The sequence below is a fragment of the Saccostrea cucullata genome, unplaced genomic scaffold (assembly GCF_032062105.1).
Source record: "Saccostrea cucullata isolate Sc308-1 unplaced genomic scaffold, CSIRO_AGI_Scuc_v1 ctg8185, whole genome shotgun sequence".
Classification (NCBI taxonomy): Eukaryota; Metazoa; Mollusca; class Bivalvia; order Ostreida; family Ostreidae; genus Saccostrea; species Saccostrea cuccullata.
Genome location: NW_026927161.1, coordinates 3121 through 29161, shown reverse-complemented (window position 1 = coordinate 29161; position 26041 = coordinate 3121). Strand labels below are relative to the sequence as shown.

At 34.0% G+C, this 26041-nt stretch overlaps 1 long non-coding RNA gene across 2 annotated transcripts; it reads right to left on the bottom strand.

Annotated features, from left to right (window-relative positions):
• Positions 1–4530: 4530 nt before the first annotated feature.
• Positions 4531–7413, bottom strand: LOC134273609 (uncharacterized). 2 transcript variants are annotated; one of them, XR_009993450.1, is made up of 3 exons: positions 7128–7413; positions 6068–6199; positions 4531–4724 (listed from the first exon to the last, which is right to left on the bottom strand). It is a non-coding gene; the product is annotated as an uncharacterized LOC134273609 (long non-coding RNA). The 2 variants fall into 2 exon arrangements; XR_009993451.1 differs by lacking the exon at positions 7128–7413 and adding an exon at positions 6671–6755.
• Positions 7414–26041: the final 18628 nt, after the last annotated feature.

The window sequence follows — 26041 nt, the reverse complement described above, 5'->3', positions numbered from 1 at the left end:
TGCAAATTACCATAAGAATTAATATTACACAACATGAAGTCATAATAATATAATCTATGGAATTACCCCAGGCTTTGTCTGATAGGGTCTCCCACTCCTCATCTTTAACATTCAGTTTCAATCTCTTTAACATATCCAACGTTGATTCTACAACATTAAAGTCAAATTAATAAATGACACACATTAAAAAAGGGTTACATGCATGAGCTCTCAGCTCAGCAAACTTAGCCATGACAAGCTTAAAGTACCTTGAGTTGTGGCGCTGGAGGGGTTGGAAGAGGTTGTCTCCATCATTGATGTTGCGCTGGAGGGGGTTGTCTACATCATTGATGTGGCGCTGGAGGGGGATGTTGTCGTGGTGTTGAAGCCTCAAGGGGGTGTCTTATTGGTGCCGGATGCCTCTGTTAAAAAAATAAAATACAATTTCCATCCAAGTTTCTTCATGCATTTGTTATTTTTTGCTATACCAGAGATTTGTAATTTAATAATATTTCTATTTAGTTACTCTCCTAATAACGCTCCCATGCATATTAGTAATTTATTACATCATTTTGGTTTCATGTTATTTACAATCTTATCATTCAATTGACACTTCTAGAGACATGAATTCTTGCTCATTAATACAAGTTACATGACCTTCCATCATACATTTCCCCAAATTAATGACTTGAAACGAAATGATACATTCTAGTAGTAATAAAGAACCAAAAGAGCTAGAATATTACAGCGGATCCTTACTATATATTACACAGACTTCATAGTAAAGGAGATGGGTGAACATGACGAGAGATAAGCCCATAGCGCAACAAACATGAAGGTAAAAATTAAATCTCAATTATATCCAAGTTTTCCTTAATATTTCATATAACATTAAAGTATACTTTATGTAAAATCTCGACAACTTGCACAAATCTCTTGAAGATTGAAGTTATTTGCCTATGAAGTATTATACAGACACGAAAGAGGACAAAACCAGTCATTTTTTCACACGATAACACTATTTTTCGATATGAGTGGGTCTTCTCTCCATTTTTTTTTAAAGTTAATCCTCAAAGTTTGCTTACAAACATACATATTTTGGTTTCCACAATTATGGAGCAAAGACCCACTATACCTTAAAAATATAATGTTATGACATAATTTTCGTATCTTTTCAAGAAATACTTGAAGTTCCTGAATTCAATGGTCGTATCACAAACATGATTTAAATGCCAAACTTCGGCAGGACTAGTGTAGCGTAGTGGTTAGCTTGCTATTCTCATACAGAGTGCACATCAGGATTTTTATTGCCAGGGTTCGAACCCAATGAATACCACATTATTTTTTTTTAAGATAAAAGAATACATTTTAACGAAAAATTTTCCTCCAATCTTTTTTGTTTATCATGATTTCATAAAAATCAGTGATGAGAACTTTACACTAAATACTAAATTCACTAATCTGAATATGATTTTTATGTATCTGAACCTAGTGGGCTTTCTGCACGCTAAGTTCACCCATCTCCTTTGGTGTAATTTTATTAGCTACCTTAAAGCTGACAAGAACTCTTAAAAAGGCATCATTTTTCATCTTTGTACGACTTGCTACATTCCTGTACGCCTTTGTCAGCCATCTTTCTTCAATTCCGCCATATATAATCGAAATTTTTTGGCCACCTGTACCTGCTATATATAATCTTTTACAATTGTTTCACTTGAGTGATTTTCTAGCCTGGCAGTCGACATGTGCACATCTCCGATAGCATACTTTTTAGAAGTCAATAAACTGACCAGTGCATGTTTGAAAAGTAAAAATTCAACAAAAACTAGAACTATACTGAGAATGAAATTATTTTTGAATGCATTTGCTGCAATATAGAAAATACACTAACACGGAATACATTCAAGTACAGCAAAAACCCATGCAGGTCAGTCGAGAAAACGCGTCAAACGCAGTAATAAAAACATTTACCTGAATACTGCTATCGTTACAGGGATGTGCACATCCTATTTTACTTTTATTGAAAAATGCATCTCAGAAATCATGTAATCCATTGCTAACTCAACAGTAAAAAACTGCTTGGACACACGTAGCCCATGCCGATTATTTTATTTGGTCAGGGAAAATATCAAAGGTTGAAAGCTCTGGGTTTGACTGAAGAAAATGCCAATAATTTTTTTTTCAAGAATAAACATTACTCTTGTCTGTAAATGTTGTAAAAAAAATTTTTGAAAACATGGTTTAATTTCATCAAATTTATAATAAGCATGCATTATTACGAATCATTCACCTTTTGAAGAAATGAAGATATTTTCCTGTGAAAGGAGTGGGGGGGGGGGGAGTAATAAAACATGCATAACACTCTCAAAAAAAATGATTTAAGAAAAACGTCTGAAATAGATCGGATTTCTTTATGATCAAATATTATGAAATAAATGCTGTGTATTGGCTTTATCAGACCCAATATAATTTGATTTAAAGTTAACATAATTTGATTTGAAGTTATTTTAAATACGCACAATGAAAGAAAAAGTAAGCAAATTCACATACCCCACGCTCCCACAAAAGTCGAAGTGCTGAAATTCCCAGAAAAAATAAAGGAATAACTTCCTTGTAATATGTACATCTATAGTATACACATTGTGTCCTAAATATCTGCCAAGTTTGTCGAAATTTTGTGCAGCGGTTTATGAGGAGTTGCGCTGAAAACTGCTCATCTCTATATTCAAGATATGGCCTAAATCTAAATGTAAAGTGCGGAAATTCCCGAAAAAAATCAAGGATTCGGAATTTCCTGTGATGTGCAACTCTACACAGTGTCTCCTATAAATATCTGCAAAGTTTAACAAAATTCTATGCATTGGTTTATGAGGAGTTGCGCTGACAAAAAAACCAAAAAACAGGAGTGACTGACTGACTGACGACGGGTCGAAAACATTATACCTCACGCAACTTGTTCAAAGCCATGTTACTTTCAATTCCAATTTTTTTCCTACAATTCTTGGATATCGCTGCATGTACTATGGTAAAAAGGGGGGGGGGGAACCTTCCCTTCAATGAACATTTTATATAGTAAAGGTAATGTTGGGGGAAAATTCTGTGGTACAATGATAATGAAAATAGAATTTAAAGTGAATTAATTTTTTTGACATCAATAATTAATGATTATAAGCCAAAGCATATAGGAAGAGAGAGCAAACTCGCCGTGAGAATTCTACATTCTACTTAAAATTAGCTTCTTAAAAATTCTCTTGTCTGTTGTGCAGGTCCAGGTTCGACACGTTTGAGAAGGTATTTGAGAAAGTTCCCATTGTACCCATTTCTGTGATGTATATTTCACGTTACACGTATATAGTAATCGTTATGTCCGTCCATTTTCGTACGTCCGTCCGTCCGTCCGTAGATGTCTGTTACGCTTTGGGGACCCATCTCTTATCCGCAAATACTCATACCACTGAGTGAAATTTAATGAAATTTTCGCAGAATCTCAATATACATACAATATATTACATATTACCATTTTGCAACCCCTATTTTACTTTTTGAGCCTCTTTGACACATAGGTTGGGTTTACCGACAACAGCAAAATATGTACTTTGCCATTATAACCATATGGGAGGCGGGGGTATCATTTAGTGAGCTCATTGCTCACAGTACCTCTAGTGTCTCTTTCAAATTGGGCGTTTAGGTTAATATCTTGTCCAAAGGAAAATTATTATTCAATTTATGAATTGAGTTTTGACATCCCGCCTGAAAAAAAATCCTTGATCTGCCCTATAAGGCTTAATAAATGGTACAGCACAAAGTGCGTAGGATTTTATACCTATTATTGTCCTACCGGATAGTTACAGAGAGAGACTGAGAGAGAGGGAGTTCAATATACAATTAGAGTAAATGCAGGTTTCAAGTATTCCTACCCTTGCTTTTAAAATTATCTCCCAAACACTCCTACAGAAATTATATTTATACTAGAGCCGAGCTCGTTGCAAAGCAACGAGTAGGTCTTCCGTTGGAGCTGTGGACAGGAAGTATAGACCTTGCGTCAAGGTCACTGCACTTTCTTATGTCAACAACCTTTTTTCTCAGCATGAGCCTCCAGTGAATTTTCATTACAAAGTTATGTTTAAACATTTTTTTCTTTGTCAGTGACCTTGATTTGCCAGAAAGACATTTAATCAGAGTCATGACAAAACCCCCAATCATAAGAAATCTATGTTTCAAGTAAAAGCCTCCAATGATTTTCATTTACTACTTCATGGTGTAGTAAAGAAAATATTTCTTCTGTCAGTGACCTTGATCTTAACAGAATAACCTTGGCTCTGTGTCAAGACAAACACCTTTTAGTGATTAGAAGTTCATAACACTGAAAGGAATTTTGCAACTTTTCTGTCATTGGCCGATGAAGATGTTTGAAATTTGCATTATCTCGTTCCATTTTGTCAAAGGTCAGAAAAACAACACTGAGGTATTTTAAAACATCACCGGATATTAATATTCAAACAACATGGAGTTTCTATTTATGAAAGTCCCTTCCATAATACTTATTTTAGGTGGGTACAGTCCACTAATTGTTTTCCCATAGGCGACAATGTTAACGTTTCTTCTCATAGCGATGTCCCTAATTTTCGTTCGGTAGTGAGTGACCCCTCAAATCAAAGCACATCAACTTGTCTTTCCTTGGTTAAAATCTCGAGGTGGCATGTCAGATTCGTTTTCCGGCAAAATGCGTCTGTCTGCGGGAACCTCTAAAAATGAAAGTGAAAGTAGGGGAATTTCAGAATTCTCACTGGCGTTATAATACACAAAATAATTCGGCTGATCTTCTTGATAAATTACATTTTCAGAGCTTTTTTGGCAGGAAAGATACTCCTTATCAACAAGTGTGAGGCTCGGTTCAGTACACCTGCCCAATTTTTTTTATGCAAGTCTGCAATTTAAGGAACTTGTAATTTTTTCTGCACTACTTTCTTCTCCTACCGATTCTAAAAATAATTAGTGGGATGTACCCAATATGAAAAAGCATTTTTTTGATTTTACAATATTTCACACTGTTTGTCAATCTAGAGCATAAGTAGAGACATCATGCCAAGTTTCATGAAAATTCAACAAATAATTAAGATTTTACAGCATTTACAGTTCTATGTGTAATATCCTTAAAAAATGCTCCCAATCTAGCCAAAAATGCACCCAAGTTTTGAGTCAAATTTTAGCCTATTAACACATTTATACCATTCTTAATCACCTTCATATCTTTAAATACATATAGTCAAATCATAATCAAGCACTTAATTGGGTCAATTTCACTTATTTTAAAAAATTAATGTATTTCCGCACAAAATATGACCACTTTTCACCCTCTAATTCATAGTTTCTCCAGAAATGACAAAAAAATGAAGTTCACAAATACCCCGAAAGTAGTAAAATAAAAAAGTACTGATTATTTCCTGTCCATTGATGTATCATTCATGAAATTTGGACTATGAATGAAAAAGTTATAAGCCTTAATAATCCTATATAAAATCATTTGTTTCAAAGCAATTTTCACACCAATGCAAATTTACTCATCTATGACGTCACAATGACATCATAGTAATTGATAGATCAATACATGTGTATCATTACTTTTCCCGTACTTTTCATTTAAGACAAAATCAGTGCTTATATACTATTATTTACTTTAAAAAATAAAAATATGTGGTGTTGCAGATTAAATAAATAGTTCACTAAAGTTGTTTTGTTTCCATGGTAACCATTTTGTAATTTGTAGGAAAATGAGACAAAATTTTGAATTTCCTGACAAATCGCATAATTTTGACTGTCAAATATTCATGAAATTTCAATTCTTATATCCGTGTAATCTTAATAATGCATAATTTACAAAACAAAGATGTAGATCTAATTAATTTGAAAATTTTAAATAAGAAAAGAAAATCTATATGAGCTGCAAAATGTATATAGCAGTGAATGTACAGATTAGTTATAGCTAAATGCTTTCACATTCTGATCACCTATTTAATATGTAAATTTCCTCACCCCCACCCCATCCTCCCACTTCAATGAAATTTTTTTTTAGAAAACTTAAACTTACATATTTTGCCGACTGTCACATTTTGCTGGTTCTTTTTCAAGATGTATTCAAATGGGTGTGCATTTGCTGCCCAATAGTATTAAACACCATCTGCATGGACCTCATGTTTTTCCTGTACCAATCACCATGAACCTTAAAAAAAAAATCAATACAATAAATGGTACAATATCACATTTGCAGACAGACAGACACACAGACATTCAACACGTACAATTTTACCATATTCCTTTTATGCCCATTACTTGAACTTAATTAATTTAAAAAAATGATTATTTTGCTCCCACCTGAAATCACACTGTTTACATTGGTAATTAAGTTAATTCAGCATAATAGGTAAAAATCATGTTTTACTGACAATAATTGAACATTCAACAAATACATGTAATGCAATTGCTAAAAAATATGAGAAAAATCAGTTAATGTGCATGTTCACACACATCGTTTAACTCCCAGACAACTGTACCCATGCAGCTTGACTGCGCAACTGATCTGAAATGATGTATCATGTATGTCAAGTATGCATATGTGACGTGCCGATCATCGACATGTTCCAAAAACATTAAATTGTTATTTACAAATATTGTACTAAGGTATACCTCTTACCTCCTGTGTAAAATACAAATGCCCATCACCTATATACTGCTTAACACTGCCCTGAACAGTTTTGATAACTTTCTGCTAAGTCTACTTTCACTTCGACCTTGACCTCGATTGAATACCGATCCCGAACTCATTTGTGAATTTTTGTGTATTGGAAATAAACCACAGTGGAGCATGTACTTCTACATAATTGCTTCTTAATCAATTTATACATTTACGATTCTGAATAAATAAATTATATAAATCGATACATTTAATCTACATGATACATGTGTAAACAATGGGTGATACATGTTGACTGTTCCGGGGGGGGGCTAGACACTTTATTTATGAATCAATTTGTTTAAAAATGTGTATCAACAATATAAGAATTGTTTTTTTTCATAAATTTGAACAATTGAAAATAATAGAAAACAACAACTCTGAAATAAATTCAAGATTTATGACATCTTCCACTTACTTATAGGCTTCCTAATATGGGTACAGTCCACTAATTGTTTTCCCATAGGCGACAATGTTAACGTTTCTTCTCATAGCGATGTCCCTAATTTTCGTTCGGTAGTGAGTGACCCCTCAAATCAAAGCACATCAACTTGTCTTTCCTTGGTTAAAATCTCGAGGTGGCATGTCAGATTCGTTTTCCGGCAAAATGCGTCTGTCTGCGGGAACCTCTAAAAATGAAAGTGAAAGTAGGGGAATTTCAGAATTCTCACTGGCGTTATAATACACAAAATAATTCGGCTGATCTTCTTGATAAATTACATTTTCAGAGCTTTTTTGGCAGGAAAGATACTCCTTATCAACAAGTGTGAGGCTCGGTTCAGTACACCTGCCCAATTTTTTTTATGCAAGTCTGCAATTTAAGGAACTTGTAATTTTTTCTGCACTACTTTCTTCTCCTACCGATTCTAAAAATAATTAGTGGGATGTACCCAGGTAATAGCTAGCTTTACTTTCAATAAAATTAAACTCAAAAGTCCACAAATAAAATATCTTTCCTCATTTATTTCAAAGTTTGGGTAAAATGGGGGTGAGGAGCATGGGGATGTCTTGATATATCGCCTTATACATTCGAGGTTATTATTCTGTTAGACAGGAAGATCCGAGGAGTTGTGATTTGCTGATCATGATCTAAAACACGCTGACAAACCGAAACGACATGGTTGTATACACGTTATTCAATCAATTTATTCATAATTATGTCCCTTGAAGGAGGAATGCATGGATAAATGATTAAAGAAAATTCCCGATGTACAATAGCATCCGTGCATGGACTTCATTTTAGTACTATTGTCTACATAATGATATTGTGCTTGAAGCTGAATAAAATTATCAAATAAATTAAATCTACATAGGAAACGGAGATTATGTGTAATAGAATAAAAATTAGACAATACTTGATACAGGGACTCGCTGGTAAAAACATGAATGTACTTGAATAAAATGCCTCTCACTCGCTTTCTCTCGTACGCGTATTTTTAAACCAAGGAAAGTAATTTGCGCTATAGATATAAAGTTCATAATTTTAAAGAAAATACTGAGTTATATACGGTAAACGTTACACATGGTTTGACTTTGCTGCCGGTTATGATTTTAACAGTTTAATTTAGGTTGTAAAAGCGTGTAATTACATGATAAGTCTGTAATATTCAGATAAGATTGTTACCCCGATATATAAGTTCTTAGATTTTCGATTCTGGACATACAATGCGGGTTTATTACTACTTGAATGTACATTGTATAACCTGCTACTGATATTTAATCGCGGAACAAAATTACAATGTTAGCACACGATACTAATCATTTATACGGGTTTTGAATAAATTATAAAAACAAATTAAGTTCATTGCTTTAAAATCATTATTTCTTGAACTTTACTATAAAACCTGTATTATAAATAGACAGTGTGCAGCACAGAAGTCACTTATGAAGTTTAAACGTGCCGGTGTTACTTATGTTTAATCCATTTCATCGAGTATAATTCTATCTTTATACGATTCGGAAGATTCCTTTTAAAAGTTTAAAATTGGTATTGCCATGGTTAATATCTTTGATGAAAACTTTTGTTGAAAACGGATTTATTTGTGTGTGAAAAGAGCAAAGCTTGCGCATTTTAATAAATATGGGTTGAGGTAAAGAACTGAAGATCGCCAGTCCTTGTGCTATGCATCGTCAAATTACACATGGAGCTAACGAATATTTAAAAATTGAAGACTGATTTATGTACATGTAAAATAAATGCCCCAGCGTTTTATACTAAAGTCAAACCTAAAACATTTTAAGATATTTTTGAAAGATTTAATTTACTTAGAGCAAATAATATTTGTTTACTGTTGTAGAATGGTTTGAATATACCAATTATTTTGCCTATGACTGCGGGGTCAATGGTTCACCGGGGTGTGTCGCTTTAGAATTTCTCGGCCGCGTGTAATCGAAAGAATGTATCGGGGTTCCAGGTGAATATGAGAATCGCGCAGCAAATAATTGTGTATTATTTGACTCTTAAAAGTTTTTTTTATGAAATCCGGGCGTATATTATATGTTGCCGTTCAAATTGTTTGTGTTTATATTCAAACGAAAAGATACTCGTACTTTTTTTTCTATAACTCTTTCTCTTGGAGTTGGAAAGATCTTTATTAATAAAAGGAAAATGATATTATCGAATACTATGAACGGGAAACAAAGAACACGTTTTAAACCTAATTTAAAAAAGAGATATGATACAGCGTTGTAAAATATTTATTACTTACGGCAAGTTTATTTCAATTATTCTTCAATATCAAAATGAGAACGGAGCCTTGTTTACGGTGAATGCGGATCTAGCTTTCTTTCCTACCATACGTAAGACACGAAAAAAAATATTTTGATGGGGCAGAGATAGTATAAAAAGGAACAATTTTATCAAGAATTAATTTAACTATTCTGTGGTCTGTCTTGATTTTTTGTGTATCTACTGTATGTAGCTGGATCACGCCGATTGACTCCCGGTGACCGAACTTTGCCCCGCCACTATCGAGGGAGGCGGCGTTATATAATTGTAAAAACAAACAAGGTGAATGTTAAAGCCGTGCACTTAATAGCTGCTAATAGTATATTTGCTTTAGTTATGATTCATTTTCTCTCACTTTATCAAATCGTTTTTATGCGATAAAAGAAGAAAAGATCATAAATCTCTCTCCCCCCTTTTAAGTACACTCTGGTCTCTCACACCATTTTAAAAAAAAAGTCAAAATAAAAGGGAAAGTTGTCAGTGAATAAAGCATGCCACATAATTTGGAAGAAAAGAAGCACAAACACTTCAAGAACTTTATTCTGAAGAATATTAATTGAATGCAGCCATATTCCATCATTGATAGTAAACTCGCTCTTGGTTACACGCATGAGGAGCTCTTGTTGACGCGCTGATTAAAATAATTACCTGTGCATATATAGGTCATGCACCAGCTAATTTAAAACAAGACTCGAACACAATAACAATTTCATGAGATCAGTAAGATGTTAAAGCACAACTTTATAATCGATAGTCATTTCGAAATATTTACCGTTTTTGAGTTATAAAGCAAAAACTTTCAAGGTCCCTTGATCCCTATTATGATAGGGGCCAGCCCCTTTTGAATATTATTATATGAAAGCCCTTGCAATTATGCACAACTTTTGTTCATTATGTCTTAACAAAATATTTTTAGTTTTCAAAATAAAGGAAAATATGTGTAAATTTTCGCTCTTTTTAGGCGTTCTAATTTTGACCCCATAAAGCGCCATTGTGAATACAGAAATCGAAAAAACAAAAACCGATGTAGCGTAACTCATCCTTCTGTTACCTAAATTCAGTAAAAATTCTGCGCCAAGCTTTTGTGGTCTCTGAGCCTTTGTCTGGAAACGAAAGCCTGCAAATTTTCGCTTAAAGGGAAATAACTCAAAAGCGGAAGTGACTTTTTGAAATTTTAGTCAGAACATTCTGGTAGAGTTTATAAACGTCTGTAACCTCTGAAAATTTGAGCGAAATCTGTTGAGAAATGAGTGAAATATGAGGCCTCAAAGTTGCGGTCTAGGAAGCAGAAGAAAAAAAAAGAATAATAATCTTTACCAACAGAATCAGAGAAGGTCTTCCGTTGGAAAATGTAAGACCTTAATAAAAAAAAAACACAGCCAGACTGTCAGGCAGGATACTCAAAATCTCGAAAAAGACTCTCTCTGTAAGAAACAGCATAATTATAAAACAGTTATATGTTCCTCTCAAACAGTCACATTCGCAAAATGCACACAATTTGTGGTTGGAGCGACACATTCTCAAAAAATCTTAGAATTTATATTTTAGAAATATCTGTTTTCCAATATTATTTAAATAACGGTCATGTCAATCTTGCATGCCCCCCCCCCCCCTCTCGCCTAAAAATCAAATGCTGTAAATGTCAATCTGAACAGGCGATTGCCTTTCTCTCTTCGTGTGTGTGTTAAAGAACGTATATATGTACACATAAAAAATTGTATTCTGGTTAATTGCTTTTAAGATTTGAAGTAAATAATTACCGTGCATCAAATTACTTGGTTTAGATTTGAGATTAGTATTAAAATAATCAGTTATAATTGACAAATGAATTTTGCGACGCAAACCAACTGCAGACTACATACATGACTTTGTATAGAATGTATATTAGAACTTCATGTAGATAGACAATTTACAGTTATATACCTTATGAACAGCAGTTATAATACAACCCCCCCTTTTCAGCCGCGCAAATACCAAAATACCATATAACTTCTCTTTCCACTTGTTGTATTTTCCCTGACCGAAATCTGATCAGCACGGACTAAGTGACTGTCTCGACGTGCTAGTCTGTACGGAGTAGTGACAGTGTGTTTACTATTGGGCTTTTATGGAGTGTATTTCTTTTTTGTGATGCATATTTCAATAAATGGAATTCAGGGTGTTTATCACTTTACTCGTGCACGTCTTCGAACCGATGCAGTAACCTTATGACCAGGTATGGTATGTTTACAGCGTTCGAGGCGTCTTTGATATGCATCGATTGCATAGGACCTGCAAATCAAAGACATTGGGTCGTTTTATTCAATCAACTATAATAATTTCAAAATGTGTTTGCGGATATTCACTGTCTTTGATTTCAAGTTTATTCTGCATAAATTGCCACACTATTTAAATTCGTACTCGTGTAACTTCCAAGTTTTTCTTTCAAACCAGCATTTTCTTACAATACGTTTTGACATTTGAATATAATTATTCAGAAGTATGATTATTATGTTGTTTGATGTGGTTAAGTTTGAAATGTCTTGATTAACTCATGTGTTCTCAAATGCTTCACCATCGAAGATGTGCACAAGTTGATACCCAAGCCAAAAATCATTCAAGTGTAATGAGTGCATTGGAGTATATATCGCTACGATGAGACAAGGTATCTGAAAGAAATATGACTGAATACGGCTATAGTTTGTATGAAACAAGTCCTACACAGATGAAAGTTTTACGTTTAAAAAATTTTATGTCAGCTTCATGTATACTTGTTATTTCAATTATGAATTGTACCACAGGAGTTCCTGTACCTATCAATTTTACCGAGTTTTTCAGCAAATTATAAAAAAACGTAAAACCGATAATAATACAACACTTGTGTTATTATTATAGGTTTTACGTATTTTTTAATTTACTAAAAAATTCATTACATTGATAGGTACACGAACTCTTGTGATTGTACCGAAAACATTGGGAATTCCCAGCTTTGACTTCAGCTTTGAAATTCCCCTTCCCTATTTTTAGTATAACAATACACTATAGTTATTTTTATCACCAAGTCATTGTTAGATAACATTGATAACATTACTTCTACTTTTTTAAAATGCAGATTTAATGAAATGTAAACTAAAGAAACTTTTATTTCTACAAGATTTGAATTACACAGAAAGTGTATAAAAATTGTAACTCATTAAGTAATTTAAATTCTTTAAGAATCGGAAAATAGAATGAAAACAATGATATGCATTTTAAAATAGAGATAAATAATATACTGATAAAAATAAAAACAATAATGATACACAAGACTAAGTCCTATTTCTGTGAAAAGAAATACTTACTTGCTCAATCTTTTTAAAAATGGCTGCCAACATCCGGCTGTGTGCACGTGACGTTGTATCCACAGGTGAAAAAGTCGGGCGCGCATTTGTCCGGCATGGTGTTGAAACATGATTATCTTTTTAATACCATTTATTGCAGACATAACAAAATTTTTGCCAGTTGAAATATCGATTAGATGCCCAATTCTTTAATCAGTGTAAATAAATTCAAATCAAAATGTTGAGAGAAAGGGGGGGGGCACTTAAGGTTCCACAGCAGGCATTAGTACATTTATTATAATTACGCATGCAGTATACGTGTAAAGCCATAAGTTACATGTAGGACCAGGTGTGACCAAGACTATATGAAGGAATTATTTTAGTGTTCTGTAGGTATAGCCATCTGTAAGGTGTGCGATCAAGATAGACCATATGAGTGGTGACAGTATGGGGACTACACAATTATGATCTAGATTATTGATAATGCAAGGTGTTGTTAATTATATAATGTATTAATCAGATGTAAAATAAAAGAAAACTACAACAAAAATGGTGATATACCTGTTCAATAATTTTTCCCTGATTATCTCAAATTTAATAGTCCAAATACATGTAAAATTGTCAACAGAATTATCAGTATGATTTCTAATAATATTCTTAAAGTAGTAGAAGTTAAAGATGAAACAGATCATTTTATTCCCAAGGAAACAACCTAATGTAGAAGATGAGCCTTATTTGAAATGAAGCACTAACTTACCAAGATGAGTTTTGTTTCTTTGACTTTTCAAAAACTGAAATAACTCTTAGATTCACTGTAAATTTCAACCACTATAAAGATATGGATAATGAAAAAAGGAAAGATAATATCATTGTGCAAGTTTTGTTTTTTCAACTATTTCTCCAAACTTTAAGGATTCCTAATATTACAACACTGATAAACATCTTTGAGTCAAGATGCAGAGAAGTTCAAAAACAAATGAATCATATCACTGAGATCTAAACAAAAACACTTTTGTGTATAAGTACCAGTAAAGTAATTCCAAATTCATGCTCCATCGTGTCTTTTAGCATAGACATCATTGATGATTCAGAAGTCAGAATCACTATAAATGGTGAAATTCTGTTATATAGACTAATCCTAAGAGAAGGGCCCAACACCTTCATTAATCTGACAGAGGACACTAACCCGGGAATAAAGATTGAAACGCTAATCTTACAAGTCATGGATGCTAAGTGCAAAATAATTGTTGTTCATATACACATTTTCTTCTTTTTTTTTCTTGAACATTTTTTCATCAATTTGTAACAATTTTGAATAAAAATCAGAGATAAGTGAAAATCTTTTGGAAAAAAATTCTCAGTCTGAAAAATAAGTATTGTAGAAAATTAAAATATGAGAAAATAATGTCCAATTCTGTATAAATGTAACAGTATAACTACTGCATTTTTTTGGTGGAGCATTTTTATTTGATAACTTATTCAAAATGTACCACCGTTCACGGTAGCTCAGTCGGTAGAGCGCCCGCTCCGTGATCGGGAGGTCATGAGTTCGAATCTCGGCCGCGACTGACCTAAGTAGATAAAAAATGGGTAGCAACTGTTCCTTCGCCATGCGCTCGGCACTTTGAAGTGAAAGTAGCGGGTCCTTCGGATGAGACCTTAAAAACCGAGGCCCCGTGTCAGCGGCAGGCATACGGTGACGTCTCCATATGAGTGAAAAATTCTCGAGAGGGACGTTAAACACTATACAATCAATCAATCAATCAAAATGCTACCATGATTAAGAATATTGGACCATTCATTTATAAGGTATACAATATGGTTGTTAAACATTGAATACCTTAAAATAAATAAATAAAAAAAAACAAAGCACAAATAAAACTGAAAAATAAAGAAAAATGGACATCAGTTGTCTTGCAGTAATATTGTCAAGTATAGTCAATTTTGACAAAGATCCCATTTCTACATTTGTTGTATAGTGTATGTCGTTTCTTTTCCTGCTATACATTTTCTCATGCAATTAACACAAAGAAATAAGGAGAGGAGTGAACATTTCACTGCAAAAGAAATAAAGTGAACAATAATGAAAAAATACTCTGTTCTGAAATGGTTGTGGAGGGAAATTGAAATTTTTCCTATTCATAATAAACCATACCTGATGGAGTAATGACTGCAATTTGTAATGTACCGATTCTTTCCCAAAGAATTTGAATATGTGGATATGCCTGATCTGTTGTCGAAAAGTCAAAGGTCATGGTTGTTCTTGAAATCAATATTACACAAGATGAAATAAAGTTAGACAAAATTGCAAATAAACTTGAAATGTATATATAATTACATGTGTATTAGTGTATATTATACATTCATGTTACCATGCAGAAAATAACAAAAAAATGTACCATTTCAGATGGTGATGAGACGAAGAGGTTGAGGTCCATGAAGATGCCTCTGAAGACGTGGGAGAACCAAGTGCCGATGAGTGTGACAAAGCCTAAAATAATTTGAACTGTGATGAACTTAAAATGAAACTGAAATCGGTTTTCCAAACAGTTATCACGATTATACATTTTTCAACTGAGACAAAATCTGTGAAAAAAGTTTTAATTTTTTTAGCTCACCTGAGCCGAAGGCTCAAGTGAGCTTTTCTAAAAATTTTCCGTTGTCTGTCGTTGTCGTTGTTGTGTGTGTAAACTTTTCACATTTTCATCTTCTTCTCAAGAACCACTGGGCCAATTTCAACCAAACTTGGCACAAAGTAACCTTTGGTGAAGGGGATTCACGTATGTTCAAATGAAGGGCCACCCCCTTTTCCAAGGGGAGATAATCATGAATTTGTTAAAAATTAATGGCATTTTTAAAAAATCTTCTTCTCCAGAACCGCTGGGCCGGGAAAAGATGAAACTCATGTGAAAGCATCCTCAGGTTGTGTATATTCAAGTTTGTACAAATCATGACCCCCGGGGCAAGGGTGGGGCCAAAATGGCCGACCCAAGTTTTACATAGGAATAAAAGGAAAAATTTTTAAAAAATCTTCTTCTCCACAACCACTGGGCCAGGAAAGATAAAAACTCATGTGGAGTCATTCAGTAAGTAAAATTCAAGTTTGTTCAAATCATGCCCCCCGGGGGCAAGGGGGGGGCCCCAAAATTTGGCTGACCCAAGTTTTGCATAGGAATATATAGGAAATATCTTTAAAAAATCTTCTTCTCCAGAACCACTGGGCCAGGAAAGATGAAACTCATGTGGAGTCATCCTCAGGTAGTGTAGATTCAAGCTTGTTCAAATCAGGCCCCCCGGGGGCTAGGGGGGGGCCCAAAAAATGGCCAACCCAAGTTTTACATGGGAAATTTGGAAAAATCTTTAAAAATCTTCTTCTCCACAATCACTGGGCCAGGAAAGATGAAACTCATGTGGAGTCATCCTCAGGTAGTGAAAGTTTCAAGTTTGTTCAAATCAGGCCCCCCGGGGCAAGGAGGGCCCCAAATGGCAACCCAAGTTTTACATAGGAATATATAGGAAAAATCTTTAAAAATCTTCTTCTCCACAACCACTGGGCCAGGAAAGATGAAACTCATGTGGAGTCATCCTTGCGTGTATATTTAAGTTTGTTCAAATCATGACCCCCGGGGCTAGGGTGGGGCCAAAATGGCCGACCCAAGTTTTACATAGGGATATATAGGGAAACCTTTTAAAATCTTCTTTTCAAGTACTTCAAAGCTATGATTAGTGATATTTATATGGAATCATCCTCAGGTAGTGTAGATTCTAGTTTTTTTCCAAATGATGAACGCCTGGGGGGGGGGGGAAATTCAACCCCTGATGTGCTCAGGTGAGCGCTGTGGCCCCTGGGCCTCTTTTTTTCTTTTCTTTGTAATGGTCAGATAACTCTTTTACGTAAGAAAGGGCGCAAAAAAAATGGCGTACTTCATTACATAACTTGGCTTTTATAAACACGTTCAGTTGTTCTGGTACGTTGATGTTCCCGCAAGGTGCATCACCACTCTGAATTTCCACTATCCGTAATCCAGGAGAACTGAAAATGTTAACGAACCCAGAACTAAACAGTCTTCTGACAATTAAAGTGTAAAAGTCGACACTTGACCCCACATAATCCCCTGGTCCTTTCCAGTCGCACCTAAATTTCTCCTGATGATGGTTTTAATTGCACTGAATCAATGATAAACATTTTCGATTCACCATGTTCAGTCAATGTCAAAAGCATAAACATCAACAAAAGCCACATTGCAATGAATTATTCTTGTGCAGTTATTAGATCCAAACGCAAACTTACAAAAACAATTTAGCTTTTAAAAAAAGCTTGGAGAGTACCCAAAGGGGATTTTTTTTCTTGTAATGTTTCAAAAAATAATAGGAAACCGAAAAAATGCATTTAACATTTTTTATCATTTAATTTAGCAGATTTGGCTACTTTAAAAAAAACTCGTCTTAACAGTTTTTCGCATAGGAACAACAAGCGTTGGTGCATTCGGGTTCTTTGCATTTTTGTCTCTTCATTAAAAGAACAGAAAGTATAATATTAATTTAAGTTCAAATTCACAAAACATAATTCCATGAAGTTATAAACCAAGCTCATTTTCGGATTTTCAACAAAACCCTGAATCGGTTTTGTTTGTGAACGAATTACATCATTGAATTAAAAATCTTGTAGTAATTGGATTTTAAATACCACATGTCATCTCTGTCGCCTAAGAACACAGTGGGAAAAAAATTTTAAAAGGGTTATGGGGGCTTTTATATTTTAACAGGACAATAGCCTGTGATATTTTCTCTCGTCTTTTAAGGGTGCTGTGTCGCGATAAGTTAATGTCAGTTTGAGAATGCCAGGAGACGTATGAAAAAAAATATTGTGTAAAGAAATTGACGAGATCATCAATGACTTCCCTAAGGAGGTCAAATAGGAACATATTTTCTCTAGTTCAAATTATCTTCAGAATCCATGGAGTACAATTAAATAATATTTTATTTCTAAACAAATTCCTAGCCATCAGGGCCTGCTGATCTAGTGCACCAACACCCATTCTGATATTTTGCCCCGTTTTTTAGAGACCAGGTCATTTTATTTTAATTGTGTTTAAAATATAGAATTTTTTTTAAAAACCGCGTCCTCCCCTCCATAGTGTCCATATCACAATAAACTCTGACAGGGTTTAAAATTTGGGCCTATTTGGGGGGGATTTTTTTTCACTTCTGAATTAGTGTGACCATCTGCATGGAGATCCTTACAGTCTCTAGGAAAAGCTTGAAAAACAAAACAAAAAAAACAATTTTTAAATAATTTAAATTTAAATGTAAAAGGACTTGTATAAAAATGGTTTGCCCTGTTAATGGGACTGGCTAATAGAGTTTGACTCAATTTTTACCAACTTCCAGGGAATAAAACTTAAGTTTAATTCGTTTTTAATATTTTCTTTTCCCCTCAAAATATTGAACAATTTTAAAAGGCAAAAATTCCTGCCATTTGAATTGGTGTTGGACCCGGTTCTTTATAGCATCTATGCTGAAAAAACAGGACATTCCTGCCTGACAGTGTTTACCTGAATGATACTGGAATCAGGCAGCCATTTGGGATTGGTCGGGATGTGGTTTGGTCCTTACCACCTTTGCTTGGTTTTGTTGTCTGGCTTGTTGTCAATGTGGTACTGACATACAACTATTAGATGACACTCCAGGCAACATGTCTCTGAGCAACTAGCATTCTTATAACCTTTGCAATTTCAATTTGCATCTTAAAGACTTAACTAACTGCTTCTTAAATCCCCTGCCAGTTTAACCTGTTGATCAGTGTATTTCATGGAATAAATTGCTTAAAGTCTGTCCATGTTATATGGTCCCGACACACAGATAAACAGGAAGTTGACATTAGACAGAAACATACGGGTAAAACGGGATCTCTCCTCTCTTTCAGAGCAGGGATATCCATAAGTGAATTAACATTCAAATGGTACAAAAGCTATGAAAATTTTATTTATAATATTGTGTTTTACATGTGCAATAAAAATGTTGTACAGAATTTCTATTGTTACAGTACTTATACTAAACAGCATTTTTGTATTTCCCTTTCCTGCATGTACATCATTCCTTTTAAAGGCATTTTAACAAGACCATGCACTTTGGGTAGTTATTTTAAAACAGCAGTGTAATGTAGAATTCTTATTTCCAGTACTTAATGCACTTCATTAATTTGTATAATGAATAAACATGCACTATTACCGAATTAAAGTTAGTTTTATTTGTTGTTGAACCAAACATTGCATTACTTTAAAAAAAAACATGTGTTTAGTAAACTTGTAATTGTTTAAAAATTCAATATTTATATCTGCAAATATATAAAAAATGCTAATGAATTTATTCATCATCATCACTTTCTCTGTCGTGAGTGGTAGGAATCCCCCCAAGTCTGTCAAAGGTTCATAACACACACTTCAAAATGTTGTGGGTTAAAACTAGATGGACTTTTTTGAAATGTCTTTGAAATTTTTAAAAGACAAACCCGGGATGTTTTTTCACGGGTTATTTTTCTAAGATCTGTTAAAAATTTGATTCATGGTCTGACTTTGTGAGTCGTGTGAAAATCCTGTGTTGATTTCATTGAACAAAGGTTGTTGGAAATGCTGTGAATAACTGGTGCCACCTTGGAAATTTTCACAATTGCATTTTCTGTTTTATTTGCACCTAGGCCACTTATCAAATCCTTTGACATTTTAACCTGTTTTTTTTCTTTTAATATCAGCAGTTTTTTTGTGTCCCACCCTTTCCCAGTTGGGTTAATGAAAGATGCCGCCCTAACTTTCAGTGCCATTTTAAGTGTCAATAGATTTTAAAAAACATGTCAATATACTGGTCATGTACTTTAACCAAGACAATGGGAAAAAGTGGCTAATATATTTCAAGGTAATGTTGGTTAGGTGTATGTTACCTTCTGAAATTGCTCTTGCATAAAAAAAAAATTTAAAAAAAAAAAAACAGTTGAGAAAGTTGGTTGTGTAGTTTTGCAATTCATCAAATGGGGGTTTTTCTTCCCCACCCTAACCGGTATTTGTTTTTCTTTTAAGTTGGTACATCCATTACGACTTGATAGTACTTGCCTTAAGATTGTACATTTCTTGACCATGAATAATTTGATGATACTTTGTTTTTTATTTACAGGTGACTCTATCTGACATGGGTTCATATTTCCTGTACAAACTTGCACTATTAAAATTCCAAGCTGACCATTGTCCTATTACAATTGAAGTTATAATATATATTTATATAATATGTAATTAACTTAACCAGTTTGTTTTAAGTGTGATTCATACTACTTTATTTTCATAAAGCATTCCCATTTTTAGCTCACCTGAGCCAAGGCTCAAGTGAGCTTTTCTGATCAAAATTTGTCCGTTGTCTGTCGTTGTCGTTGTTGTAAACTTTTCACATTTTCATCTTCTTCTCAAGAACTACTGGGCTGATTTCAAACAAACTTGGTACAAAGTATCCTTTGGGTGAAGGGGTTTAGGTTTAAATGAAGGGCCACCCCTTTTTCCCAAAGGGGGGGATAATATGAATTTGTTAAAAATTAATGGCATTTTTAAAAAAATCTTCTTCTCCAGAATGCTGGGCCAGGAAAGATGAAACTCATGTGGAAGCATCCTCAGGTAGTGTAGTTAATTTTTAAAACTGCCCCCCGGGGGAAGGGTGGGGCCAAAATTGCCGACCCAAGTTTTACATAGGAATATATAGGAAAAATCTTCAAAAATATTCTCCCAAACCCCTGGGCCAGGAAAAATAAACTCATGTGGAATCTTCCTTAGGTAGTGTAGATTCAAGTTTGTTCAAATCATGACCCCCGGGGAAAGGGTGGGGCCAAAATGGCCAACCCAAATTTTACATAGGAATATATAGGAAATATCTTTAAAAATCCTTCTCAATTACCACTGGGCCAGGAAAGATGAAACTCATGTGGAATCATCCTCAGGTAGTGTAGATTCAAGTTTTTTTTAAATCATGCCCCCGGCCCTGGGGATAGGGTGGGGCCAAAATGGCCGACCCAAGTTTTACATAGGGATATAGGGGAAAACCCTTTTTAAAAACTTCTTTTCAAGTACTTCAAAGCTATGTTTAGTGATACCCAGGGTATTTATTAATATCCTCAGGTAGGGAGATTTTGTTTGTTCAAATGATGAACGCCTGGAAGGGGGGGGTAAAAATTAAGCCCGATGTGCTCAGGTGAGCGCTTTGGGCCCCCGGGCCTCTTGTTTTTTATTGCAATGGTGGAATGAATGTTTTCCTCAATACAAGATCCATAACCTTTTTGAAAAACTCACTTCTCCCCAAACATTTCACATTATCTGGAATGCTTCATGGATTGGAAAATCATGAAGATTCTGCATTCCAAAGAGTTCCATTACCAGGGATAGTAGATAAGTAATATGAATTGTTCATCATGATGTGTTCATGGTATATTTTATGTTTAATAACTTGCTTTTACCAACTATCTGAAAAAATAAATATGAAATCTCTAAACAGTTTGTGTTTTTATTTGGTTATAATTAAACAAATATTGCATCATTATTGACAGCATTTTTTTTCAAATTGATTACGATTTTCCTTCATTATTTAAATTAAACAGTTATATTAATCATACTGTGCTTTAAATAATCTCATTTTTCACAACACAACTTTGTTCGACCGAATTTTCTCTAACGTCAAACAAGTTGTTAGAAAACGAAACATTCTAGAAAATAAAAACTTCGTGATCTTCGTAAAAAAACATTATATATTTATTAACAACTAAAAAATTATATCTCTTGTCTGTTCTGTACCGTATTATTCCGGGATTGAATCGCTATACATATTAATTTTGGTGCAGTTAAAATGTCAAAAGTTTTCCTTGCATCGTGTGTAAATAATAAAGCACAGCTGCAATGGTTGTTATTAATATCTATGACATAATCCACATTCGTATTTTGTAGTCTAATTCTCCTATGCGTTTGCCAGAATATTCAGTCTGAGGGCGAGAGATTGTTATTATAATGTCATGTCCTCCCTTATTGGCGACCGCCATACTTGCTATGAAAATACGAAACTAAAATGCAATACATGTATAATTGATGACGTAAAAAAAAATCTTTCAAAATTAAAACTAACATTGATATAAAAAATTGTATTTAATGAAAAATTATTCAGATAGAATTTGTAATTTTTTTTAATTGAATTGAATTGAACATAATTTATTCAAAAAGTCAAAAGGATCGGACACAAGTTCAGTAACTTAGATAGTTACTAGTCCTTAGACTATCTAATTTTTTTAAAAAACAGAAATCTTGTATATTCGAAACTAACGTATTTCTTAACTCTGTCTTAAAATTAATGCCAACGTAAGTGTGAATTTGTAGAGTGGAAGGATGGTATTTGTGATCTATAATTGCAAATAGTCCCGATTTTGTAACTTTTAAAGAAAATAACAGAATCAAGAGGAAAGATTATATATATTCAGAGGATCAATCTACTTCATAAATAGGGAGTTACAAAAATTGGAGACAATCACCGAGTAGACATCGTCTGTAAAAGTTGCTATCTATCTGAAAATAATTATTATTTTTTTCAATCCCCCCCGCAAACGAAGTTTGGGGAGGGGGTATATAGGAATCACCTTGTCCGTCTGTCGGTGCAAACTGTCCGGTCCATATCTTTTTTACAGAGGGACATTAGAATCTACTACTCCACACAAAGATTGCCCATGACCTAAGGGTGTGTCATGACCTTGCCCCAAAGGTCTTTGGGGGAACTCAAGGTCACTGGAAGAAAAATTTCATAATTTATGTCCCCATATCTTTCGTATGGATAAATTTGTTAGGTTCTCATTTCACTCAAAGATTGTCCATGACCCAAGGGATGTCATGACCTGACCCAAGGTCATTTGGGGAAGTTCAAGGTCACTGGATTTAATTCATAATTTATGTGTGATAATATCTATTATGGAAAAACTTATTCTGAAAAAGAGGGGGGTTTTTGTCCCGTTTGGACATTCTAGTTTAATGAAAGTTTTTTTTCTTCAAATTTTGCTTTGAGTTGGGATCTAAACATACAACATACATTTATTATAACTGAGACATGAAACATTCATAGGCCCGATTATTTTAAAAAAAATGGCAGTCCAGGAAAATGGGCTTAAATTTCACTCCGAATGCTGTAATTTGGAAGTGCCTCTGATGCAAAATTAAATGAAACTAAAATGCAAGAAAATACAAAAAAGTCTCAAGTTTTTACAATCATGGAGATTTTAGAAAATTTTTCCTCTTAAAGGAAAAAGACAAGCAGTTCCTAAATGTTGATGAGCAGAAACAAAAAAAACTCTGGTTTAAAAAAAAAAAAACGGAGCTATTGAAAAAAAAAAAAAGAAGAAATGAAAATATGAATTATATTCAATAAAAGGATAAATAAAGGGAAATTATAGAAATTCCACATGGAGAAACAATAAGGATTTTTGAATTGACCATCTCTGCTCGAAATAATGGAATGGAAAGCCCTTCCAAGCTGTTGCCTTGGTGCTGAACACACTTTTCTTCTAGACTGGAATTAAAAACTTTTCCCATTTCTGACATTAAAACACACTTTGAAATATTTTTTTCTTTCTTGACCAAGGTTAAACTTTAAAGGCGCGTTTGAATTGAAATTTTTCATACTTTTGCCAGGAATGAACTATATTATTGTTTATTATGGTTTAATATATTAGAATTGTCTATTTTAACAAAGATTTTGTTGCCATGGTTGGAAAACAAACAAAAATTCTGTGAAATCTTACAAGTTACTATAATTAATCGCATATATCTAGTATTTTTTAATGTTTTTAGATCAAACTGAATTTATTTGTAATTACTTGCTATATTTCTTACAGATCTATGAAGAATGAGTATATTCGTTCCTTTTTTGACTTTTTATTGGTTACATCCTCGCTGAAGCGTTGCTTTAGGGTGTTGACTTACTTCAAAACACTGCATCTTACTCCTTGCTCTCTAAGGTTTCTGTCCAATGAGCTTTAAAACGAATAAAAATAGGCGAGGCTTCAGTAATTGAAAATTAGTAAAAACTATATTATCAATTTTGAATGGCAATATTATAATGATAATATTAACTTAATTTAAAAGAAGGTTACCTGGTTAGTGCATGCGCCCCCCCCCCCCCCCCCCCCCCGCCCTCCCCCCGGGCTCTCTTTATATATTCCTTTGGGATAAGCTCCTCTGCCTTCTTTTCCTCAAGGATAACCCGTATTTATATCCCATCATGTTTAAAATGATACCTTTTTTCTAAACTGAAAGAAAAAGTGAGCAAGTCTACATACCCCAGACTCTCCCAAAACTGGAAGTGCTGTAATTCCTAGGAAAAGTAAAGGAATCTCAATTTCGCTTAAGTAAGCAGTTAGAGTCATCTGTATCATGGAAACTGATCCAAATGCTGTTTGTGTAGATGCTTTCAATATGTCTTGGTAAAATTAGATAATTATTTCCACCTTGGTTAAAGGCAAAGTTTGGTAGGAATTCTTTAAACCCTTGGAGAGATCAGATGCCCACCACTGGGCTCGGGGATTACTTTTTCCCCCCTGATTTCTTTTTGTTCTTTATGTTACTTTGATTGAGTGCTTAAAAAATGATAGGCTTTAAAGTACCAATTTAGACAAAATGCATCTCTTCCGATTCCTTCATTGGTTATAAGACTCACAGAATCCCTACCAAACGTGCCTTTTAAACAAGATTATACTTTTTAATGGGGGGTTTGAAAAAAAAAAGGAACGTTTTATGTGAAATATTATTTCTGCCTCTGTTAACCAAATATATAAGCTACCATATCAAGTCTATCAATTTCACCCATGTGTAAATTGTACTCATGGACTACTTTACGCAAAATTATTTCCTCTTATAAAGATGACTAGCTGCGTTTGCCAATGGCCTAAGAAGTTGATAGACTCACAGTTGATATTAAATATACAGGCTTAGCATTCTGGGACTTTGTGATGGATAGGGGTCCATTAGAAACAACGGCTACATCCTCTTTGTTAAGGTCAGCAAGTTCCCCCAAAATCTGTTTTATATATCCTCGTAATGTATGAAAAATATTCAAAATCTTAAAAACATTCTGATTTCTAAACCAGTTTCTAAACGTTTTTACAAACGTTAGTCAAAAGAACAGTTAGTCAAAAGAAATAATTCTTCTAGTGGTTAACATTTTTTTCTGACACCATAGTCTTAAACTTGTGTTTTCACACTACATATCTATCTGGTTTCACATCAAGAACTGGTTCCTCTTAGAACCCGTTCAAAAGACAAAATCTGGCCAAGCGTGAAGCTGCACCGTTTTTCAGCTGAAAAAAAAACATTGCGACTTTAGGTATGTTTATCAATAGATAATTGGATACAGTTGAGATCCTGCACGCAAAAAAATAATTTATCCATTGCTATTTACTTTTAATATGCTTCCTGTCAGTTTGTCTCTATATAAGGATATGGAAATAACAACAGTATTTAGTCTCAACGTCCATTAAACAAATATACAAAATAAGAGCAGAGCAAACACGGACCTCCGAAACATCAGAGGTGGGATCAGGTGCCATGGAGGAGTGAGCATCCCCTGCCGACCGGTCACACCCGCCGTGTGCTGGTCTAATCAGGAAATAACGGAAGAAATCCGTGGTCAATTAGTGTATAAATAATGGACTAACAATTGGTATGAAAAACGTCAGTCAGCATTTCATTCAATATAAAATTTATTTTCTGATAAGGTCATTGTATCACCATAGAATTTACGAAATGATGACTTTAAATGAGACTGTTGATATTCTTGTTTCATCAACACATAAAACACATACCCTACTATCTCGCATAGTGTTCTAAGGTTTTATACAGCGTAAGCATACTACGCCGAAATAGTGCATTCATTTTCTAAAAAAAAAAAAAAAAAAAAACCGCCCCACGCCGGGGAGCGAACTCACGACCCCCAAAAATTTTCAGTCCGACGCGCTACCAATTACCCCACAATCGCCGTTAACACTATAAATGTATTTAAGAGCCATTCCCTGTAATGATTTGAAATTTTATATAGGAGCTGTGGCACGCATAGTCTCAGAATTTTAAAAATCTCTATGATAAAAATCATTGATCCCCAAACTGAAATCAGGCAAAAATTGGTTGCTATGTTTTATAGTTACCATGGCAACATGTCTTAAAGTTCGAAAAAATGGCATTTTTAACATGTTTAGAGTTAATCATAGTTAACCATAGTTAACCTTTGTGGCAAAGCAAACAATTGGCA